This window comes from Coregonus clupeaformis, chromosome 15 (assembly GCF_020615455.1).
Source record: "Coregonus clupeaformis isolate EN_2021a chromosome 15, ASM2061545v1, whole genome shotgun sequence".
Taxonomy (NCBI): Eukaryota; Metazoa; Chordata; class Actinopteri; order Salmoniformes; family Salmonidae; genus Coregonus; species Coregonus clupeaformis.
Genome location: NC_059206.1, coordinates 16,850,787 through 16,859,981, shown reverse-complemented (window position 1 = coordinate 16,859,981; position 9,195 = coordinate 16,850,787).

The window sequence follows — 9,195 nt, the reverse complement described above, 5'->3', positions numbered from 1 at the left end:
AGTGATGCACTGTGGCTGTTTAGTGACATGGCAATATTTCAGTATTGACCTTGCCAAAGGGCTGGTTTCACATAACCAGGTTAAGCTTATTCAAAGAAAAATCACAGTTTTCTCATCAATTGGTTTTAAATTTGCCAAGTGCTTAATTGTAACTATTTAAATCACGAATCAATATATCATCAGCCAGAGTAGGACTTCATTTGACTTGGAATCTATTAGAATCCGAATTTAGTAATTTAGCAGAAATTGGTCCAGAGTGATTCAGAAGTAAATGCATTCTAGGAGCATCGCTAGGACATACAGTAACAGTCAAAAGTTTGGACACACCTACTCATCCAAGTTTTTTTTTTGGTACTATTTTCTACATTGTAGAATAATACACTGCTCAAAAAAATAAAGGGAACACTTAAACAACACAATGTAACTCCAAGTCAATCACACTTCTGTGAAATCAAACTGTCCACTTAGGAAGCAACACTGATTGACAATACATTTCACATGCTGTTGTGCAAATGGAATAGACAACAGGTGGAAATTATAGGCAATTAGCAAGACACCCCCAATAAAGGACTGGTTTTGCAGGTGGTGACCACAGACCACTTCTCAGTTCCTATGCTTCCTGGCTGATGTTTTGGTCACTTTTGAATGCTGGCGGTGCTTTCACTCTAGTGGTAGCATGAGACGGAGTCTACAACCCACACAAGTGGCTCAGGTAGTGCAGCTCATCCAGGATGGCACATCAATGCGAGCTGTGGCAAGAATGTTTGCTGTGTCTGTCAGCGTAGTGTCCAGAGCATGGAGGCGCTACCAGGAGACAGGCCAGTACATCAGGAGACGTGGAGGAGGCCGTAGGAGGGCAACAACCCAGCAGCAGGACTGCTACCTCCGCCTTTGTGCAAGGAGGAGCAGGAGGAGCACTGCCAGAGCCCTGCAAAATGACCTCCAGCAGGCCACAAATGTGCATGTGTCTGCTCAAACGGTCAGAAACAGACTCCATGAAGGTGGTATGAGGGCCCGACGTCCACAGGTGGGGGTTGTGCTTACAGCCCAACACCGTGCAGGACGTTTGGCATTTGCCAGAGAACACCAAGATTGGCAAATTCGCCACTGGCGCCCTGTGCTCTTCACAGATGAAAGCAGGTTCACACTGAGCACATGTGACAGACGTGACAGAGTCTGGAGACGCCGTGGAGAACGTTCTGCTGTCTGCAACATCCTCCAGCATGACCGGTTTGGCGGTGGGTCAGTCATGGTGTGGGGTTGCATTTCTTTGGGGGGCTGCACAGCCCTCCATGTGCTCGCCAGAGGTAGCCTGACTGCCATTAGGTACCGAGATGAGATCCTCAGACCCCTTGTGAGACCATATGCTGGTGCGGATGGCCCTGGGTTCCTCCTAATGCAAGACAATGCTAGACCTCATGTGGTTGGAGTGTGTCAGCAGTTCCTGCAAGAGGAAGGCATTGATGCTATGGACCACCCGTTCCCCAGACCTGAATCCCAATTGAGCACATCTGGGACATCATGTCTCGCTCCATCCACCAACGCCACGTTGCACCACAGACTGTCCAGGAGTTAAATAAATAAAAAATAAATAAATAAATTGGTCATTTAGCAGACGCTCTTATCCAGAGTGACTTACAGGAGCAATTAGGGTTAAGTGCCTTGCTCAAGGGCACATCGACAGATTTTTCACCTAGTCGGCTCGGGGATTAGAACCAGCGACCTTTCGGTTACTGGTACAACGCTCTTAACCACTAAGCTACCTGCCGCCCTGGGCATGCTCCTGAGGAGTTGGCGGATGCTTTAGTCCAGGTCTGGGAGGAGATCCCTCAGGAGACCATCCGCCACCTCATCAGGAGCATGCCCAGGCATTGTAGGGAGGTCATACAGTCACGTGGAGGCCACACACACTACTGAGCCTCATTTTGACTTGTTTTAAGGACATTACATCAATGCTGGATCAGCCTGTAGTGTGGTTTTCCACTTTAATTTTGAGGGTGACTCCAAATCCAGACCTCCATGGGTTGATAAATTTGATTTCCATTGATAATTTCTGTGTGATTTTGTTGTCAGCACATTCAACTATGTAAATAAAAAAGTAATAAGATTATTTAATTCATTCAGATCTAGGATGTGTTATTTTAGTGTTCCCTTTATAGCCACCCTTTGCCTTGATGACAGCTTTGCACACTCTTGGTATTCTCTCAACCAGCTTCACCTGGAATGATTTTCCAACAGTATTGAAGGAGTTCCCACATATGCTGAGCACTTGTTTGCTGCTTTTCCTTCACTCTGCGGTCCAACTCATCCCAAACCATCTCAATTGGGTTGAGGTCGGGTGATTGTGGAGGCCAGGTCATCTGATGCAGCACTCCATCACTCTGCTCCTTGGTCAAATAGCCCTTACACAGCCTGAAGGTGTGTTTTGGGTCATTGTCCTGTTGAAAAACAAATGATAGTCCCACTAAGCGCAAACCAGATGGGATGGCGTATCGCTGCAGAATGCTGTGGTAGCCATGCTGGTTAAGTGTGCCTTGAATTCTAAATAAATCACAGACAGTGTCACCAGCAAAGCACCCCCACACCATCACACCTCCTCCTCCATGCTTCACAGTGGGAACCACACATGCAGAGATCATCCGTTCACCTACTCTGCGTCTCACAAAGACACATACATCTCAAATTTGGACTCATCAGACGAAAGGACAGATTTCCACCGGTCTGATGTCCATTTCTCGTGTTTCTTGGCCCAAGCAAGTCTCTTCTTATTATTGGTGTCCTTTAGTAGTGGTTTCTTTGCAGCAATTCGACCATGAAGGCCTGATTCACGCAGTCTCCTCTGAACAGTTGATGTTGAGATGTGTCTGTTACTTGAAATCTGTGAAGCAACACAACTGATTGGCTCAAACGCATTAAGAAGGAAAGAAATTCCACAAATTAACTTTTAACAAGGCACACCTCTTAATTGAAATGCATTCCAGGTGACTACCTCATGAAGCTGGTTGAGAGAATGCCAAGAGTGTGCAAAGTTGTCATCAAGGCAAAGGGTGGTTAATTTGAAGAAACTCAAATATAAAATCTATTTTGATTTGTTTAACACTTTTTTTGGTTACTACATGATTCCATATGTGTTATTTCATAGTTTTGATGTCTTCACTATTATTCGACAATGTAGAAAATAGTAAAAATAAAGAAAAACCCTGGAATGAGTAGGTGTGTCCAAACTTTTGACTGGTACTGTACATATTTTAATCTAAAGTAAGGTTTAGTAGCAATGAGGGATTGAACCGAGGAATGGCCCGGGTTGAACCGAGGAATGGCCCGTCACGTCATTGGGCGAAAGCGGGGAGGGAGGAGTGCCCTTCTCGAATCAAACAGTAATCTGCGCCGCTCGGTCATGTTGTCAACAAGGCAATTGGGTGCCTTGTCCAGAAACATACAACAGGCAGATAAAGCGTTTTTATCAAAAGCAATCACTTTTGCATGTTAAAATGGAATCCTTATCACTCCACGTGCTTAACCTACGTCACTTTTGTTTTTAGCTGACTTCGCCATCGGCCAGAGTGGGGCACAAGGTTCCAAAACGAATGCAATCACTTTTCACCAGTTTTAAACTCCTCCCACCGGTGTAACCCGGCCCAGATAAACAAACCCCCTCATTCACTACTATCCCCTACAGCCACACCCTCTCTCGGCGCCCTCCTTTCAAATACTTCCTCTTCCTCTTTCCTCTCATTGGTGATGGCCTCTGATAGGCTTTGGAGGAGTTGTAGGTGTTTTCCTCCAGGAGGACCTCTCCAGTGGTGGAGTAGATGACCTTGGACCAGGTCAGCACATTACCAGGGGTGTAGTGGTAGTAGCCTGGGCCAGGGTATTGCAACCCAGACATGTAGTTAAGTTTCGAGGTTTGGGAGAGGACTCGGTCCTACACCTCCACGTCAGTTACCTGGCCCTCAAACTGATACACGTTGGTATTGGTAATTGGTATTTGATTAGGATCCCCATTAGCTGTTGCGAAAGCAGCAACTACTCTTCCTGGGGTCCACACAAAACAAGAAACATGACAATACAGAACATTAATAGACAAGAACAGAACTACATAATTTTAAAAACGTCACACATAGCCTACATATCAATACATACACACAAAATATCTAGATCAACTAGGGGAGAGGCATTGTGCCGTGAGGTGTTGCTTTATCTGTTTTTTGAAACCAGGTTTGCTGTTCATTTGAGAAATATGAGATGGAAGGGAGTTCCATGCAATAGTGGCTCTATATAATACTGTATGCTTTCTTGAATTTGTTCTGGATTTGGGGACTGTGAAAAGACAGGAGGCCCATTGGTCTCCTACAAACACGCATGCACACACACACACACACACACACACATAAAGACAACTACTTTATATAATTAGAATACATAATACATAAAAAATGCCCACCTATAGTAAATGTACACTCCTTATCAACGTTATGCTGCATTATATTTTGTCATTTTTTGAGAAAAATTGAAATTTGTCTTCTGCTTTTCCCAACTACCTCAAGAGACACACGTTATAAGCTGCACTTATATCGCTCTCTCTCTCACCAATTGTCCCCCTTTTCCCCGGTCTCCCCCTCTTCCTCTCCCCGGTCTCCCCCTCTTCCTCTCCCCGATCTCCACCTCTTCCTCTCCCCGGTCTCCCCCTCTTCCTCTCCCCGGTCTCCCCCTCTTCCTCTCCCGGTCTCCCCCTCTTCTTCTCCCGGTCTCCCCCTCTTCCTCTCCCCCGGTCTCCCCCTCTTCTTCTCCCCGGTCTCCCCCTCTTCCTCTCCCCGGTCTCCCCCCTCCTCTGTCGTCCCTAGTCTCGGTCCCAATCCCAAATGAGACCTGAGAATATTTGACAGGTGTAAGCAATATGGTAAAAGCTACACCTTGCCCTCTGATAGGCTGAGTTGAAGTTTCACCATATTGCTTATACCAATTAAATCTTCTCAAATCTCTACCAGTGCATAGGGCGTAGGGTTTAGGCGAACATTCGGAATTACCTGGCCAAACACCCTCTTCCTGACCCTGATGGTCCCGCCACTCCACGGCTGGGCCACGCCCATCTCAAGTAACACAAAGGCTGGTCCAGGGGCGGTGCTGAAGGACTGGGAGGAGGGATAGTTGGAGTGGCGGTCCTTCCTGTCATATCTGTCCAGTAATAGGTTCCACTATTTGATGCTAATGCTGTACTGTGGCGTACAGCATTAGCATCAAATAGCCCCCGCGATATGCAACTTTTCAGGGAAGTTAGGAACCAATATACACAAGCAGTCAGGAAAGCAAAGGCTAACTTTTTCAAACAGAAATTTGCATCCTGTAGCACTAACTCCAAAAAGTTTTGGGACACTGTAAAGTCCATGGAGAATAAGAGCACTTCCTCCCAGCTGCCCACTGCACTGAGGCTAGGAAACACTATCACCACCGATAAATCTACAATAATCGAGAATTTCAACAAGCATTTTGCTACAGCTGGCCATGCTTTCCATCTGGCTACCACTAACCCGGCCACCAACTCTGCACCCTCTGCTGCAACTTGCCCATGCCCCCCCGCTTCTCCTTCACACAAATTCAGACAGCTGATGTTTTGAAAGCGCTGCAAAATCTGGACCCCTACAAATCAGCTGGGCTAGACAATCTGGACCCTTTCTTTCTAAAACTAGCCGCCGAAATTGTCGCAACCCCTATTACTAGTCTGTTCAACCTCTCTTTCATAACGTCTGAGATCCCCAGAGATTGGAAAGCTGCCGCGGTCATCCCCCTCTTCAAAGGGGGTGACACTCTAGATCCAAACTGCTACAGACCTATATCCATCCTGCCCTGCCTTTCGAAAGTATTCGAAAGCCAAGTTAACAAACAGATCATCGACCATTTCGAATACCACCGTACCTTCTCCGCTATGCAATCCGGTTTCCGAGCTGGTCACGGGTGCACTTCAGCCACGCTCAAGGTCCTAAACGATATTATAACCGCGATTGATAATAGACAGTACTGTGCAGCCGTCTTCATCGACCTGGCCAAGGCTTTCGACTCTGTCAACCACCGCATTCTTATTGGCAGACTAAATAGCCTTGGTTTCTCAAATGACTGCCTCGCCTGGTTCACCAACTACTTCTCAGATAGAGTTCAGTGTGTCAAATCGGAGGGCCTGTTGTCAGGACCTATGGCAGTCTCTATGGGGGTGCCACAGGGTTCAATTCTTGGGCCGACACTTTTCTCCGTGTATATCAATGATGTCGCTCTTGCTGCTGGTGACTCTCAGATCCACCTCTACGCAGACGACACCATTTTGTATACATCTGGCCCTTCATTGGACACTGTGTTAACAAACCTCCAAACGAGCTTCAATGCCATACAACAATCCTTCAGTAGCCTTCAACTGCTCTTAAGCACTAGTAAAACTAAATGCATGCTTTTCAATCGAACGCTGCTAGCACCCGCCCACCCAACTAGAATCACCACTCTCGACGGGTCTGACCTAGAGTATGTGGACAACTACAAATATCTAGGTGTCTGGTTAGACTGTAAACTCAACTTCCAGACTCACATAAAGAATCTCCAATCCAAAGTTAAATCTAGAATCGGCTTCCTATTTCGCAACAAAGCCTCCTTCACTCATGCTGCCAAACATGCCCTCGTAAAACTGACTATCCTACCGATCCTTGACTTCGGCGATGTCATTTACAAAATAGCCTCCAACACTCTACTCAGCAAATTGGATGTAGTCTATCACAGTGCCATCCGTTTTGTCTCCAAAGCCCCATACACTACCCACCACTGTGACCTGTACGCTCTTGTTGGCTGGTCCTCACTACATGTTCGTCGTCAAACCCACTGGCTCCAGGCCATCTATAAATCACTGCTAGGCAAATCCCCGCCTTATCTTAGCTCATTGGTCACCATAGCAGCAACCACCCGTAGTCTGCGCTCCAGCAGGTATATCTCACTGGTCATTCCCAAAGCCAACACCTCCTTTGGCGCCATTCCTTCCAGTTCTCTGCTGCCAATGACTGGAACGAATTGCAAAAATCTCTGAAGCTGGAGACTCTTATCTCCCTCAATAACTTTAAGCATCAGTTGTCAGAGCACCTTACCGATCACTGCACCTGTACACAGCCCATCTGAAATTAGCCCACCCAACTACCTCATCCCTATATTGTTATTTATTTTGCTCTTTTGCACCCCAGTATCTCTATTTGCGCATAATCTCTTGCACATCTAGCATTCCAGTGTTAATACTATTGTAATTATTCTGCACTATAGCCTATTTATTGCCTTACCTCCATAACTTGCTACATTTGCACACACTGTATATATATTTTCTGTTGTATTTCTGACTTTATGTTTTTTTACCCCATATGTAACTCTGTGTTGTTTTTATTGCACTACTTTGCTTTATCTTGGCCAGGTCGCAGTTGTAAATGAGAACCTGTTCTCAACTGGCTTACCTGGTTAAATAAAGGTGAAAAAAAAAAAACTAGGAACCCTGAGTGAGGCTGAAGAAAGTATTTTCCCCTCCTCGGCCGTGTAAAGCTGACACAGTCAGAGCAGAGGGAGAGGAGCTGGTGTAGTGATAGGAGGGAGAAGGAGAGGTGGGGGTGTAGTGATAGGAGGGAGAGGGAGAAGGAGAGGTGGTGGTGTAGTGATAGGAGGGAGAGTGAGAAGGAGAGGTGGGGGTGTAGTGATAGGAGGGAGAAGGAGAGGTGGTGGTGTAGTGATAGGAGGGAGATGGAGAGGTGGTGGTGTAGTGATAGGAGGGAGAAGGAGAGGTGGTGGTGTAGTGATAGGAGGGAGATGGAGAGGTGGTGGTGTAGTGATAGGAGGGAGAAGGAGAGGTGGTGGTGTAGTGATAGGAGGGAGAAGAAGAGGTGGTGGTGTAGTGATAGGAGGGAGAGGGAGAGGTGGTGGTGTAGTGATAGGAGGGAGAGGGAGAGGTGGTGGTGTAGTGATAGGAGGGAGAAGGAGAGGTGGTGGTGTAGTGATAGGAGGGAGAAGGAGAGGTTGTGGTGTAGTGATAGGAGGGAGAAGGAGAGGTGGTGGTGTAGTGATAGGAGGGAGAGGGGGAAGGAGAGGTGGTGGTGTAGTGATAGGAGGGAGAGGGAGAAGGAGAGGTGGGGGTGTAGTGGTAGGAGGGAGAAGGAGAGGTGGTGGTGTAATGATAGGAGGGAGAAGGAGATGTGGTGGTGTAGTGATAGGAGGGAGAAGGAGAGGTGGTGGTGTAGTGATAGGAGGGAGAAGAAGAGGTGGTGGTGTAGTAATAGGAGGGAGAAGGAGAAGGCGAGGTGGTGGTGTAGTGATAGGAGGGAGAGGGATAAGGAGAGGTGGGGGTGTAGTGATAGGAGGGAGAAGGAGAGGTGGTGGTGTAATGATAGGAGGGAGAAGGAGAGGTGGTGGTGTAGTGATAGGAGGGAGAAGGAGAGGTGGTGGTGTAGTGATAGGAGGGAGAAGGAGAGGTGGTGGTGTAGTGATAGGAGGGAGAGGGAGAGGTGGTGGTGTAGTGATAGGAGGGAGAAGGAGAGGTGGTGGTGTAGTGATAGGAGGGAGAGGGGGAAGGAGAGGTGGTGGTGTAGTGATAGGAGGGAGAGGGAGAAGGAGAGGTGGGGGTGTAGTGGTAGGAGGGAGAAGGAGAGGTGGTGGTGTAATGATAGGAGGGAGAAGGAGAGGTGGTGGTGTAGTGATAGGAGGGAGAAGGAGAGGTGGTGGTGTAGTGATAGGAGGGAGAAGAAGAGGTGGTGGTGTAGTAATAGGAGGGAGAAGGAGAAGGAGAGGTGGTGGTGTAGTGATAGGAGGGAGAGGGATAAGGAGAGGTGGGGGTGTAGTGATAGGAGGGAGAAGGAGAGGTGGTGGTGTAATGATAGGAGGGAGAAGGAGAGGTGGTGGTGTAGTGATAGGAGGGAGAAGGAGAGGTGGTGGTGTAGTGATAGGAGGGAGAGGGAGAAGGAGAGGTGGTGGTGTAGTGATAGGAGGGAGAGGGATAAGGAGAGGTGGGGGTGTAGTGATAGGAGGGAGAAGGAGAGGTGGTGGTGTAATGATAGGAGGGAGAAGGAGAGGTGGTGGTGTAGTGATAGGAGGGAGAAGGAGAGGTGGTGGTGTAATGATAGGAGGGAGAAGAAGAGGTGGTGGTGTAGTAATAGGAGGGAGAAGGAGAAGGAGAGGTGGTGGTGTAGTGAT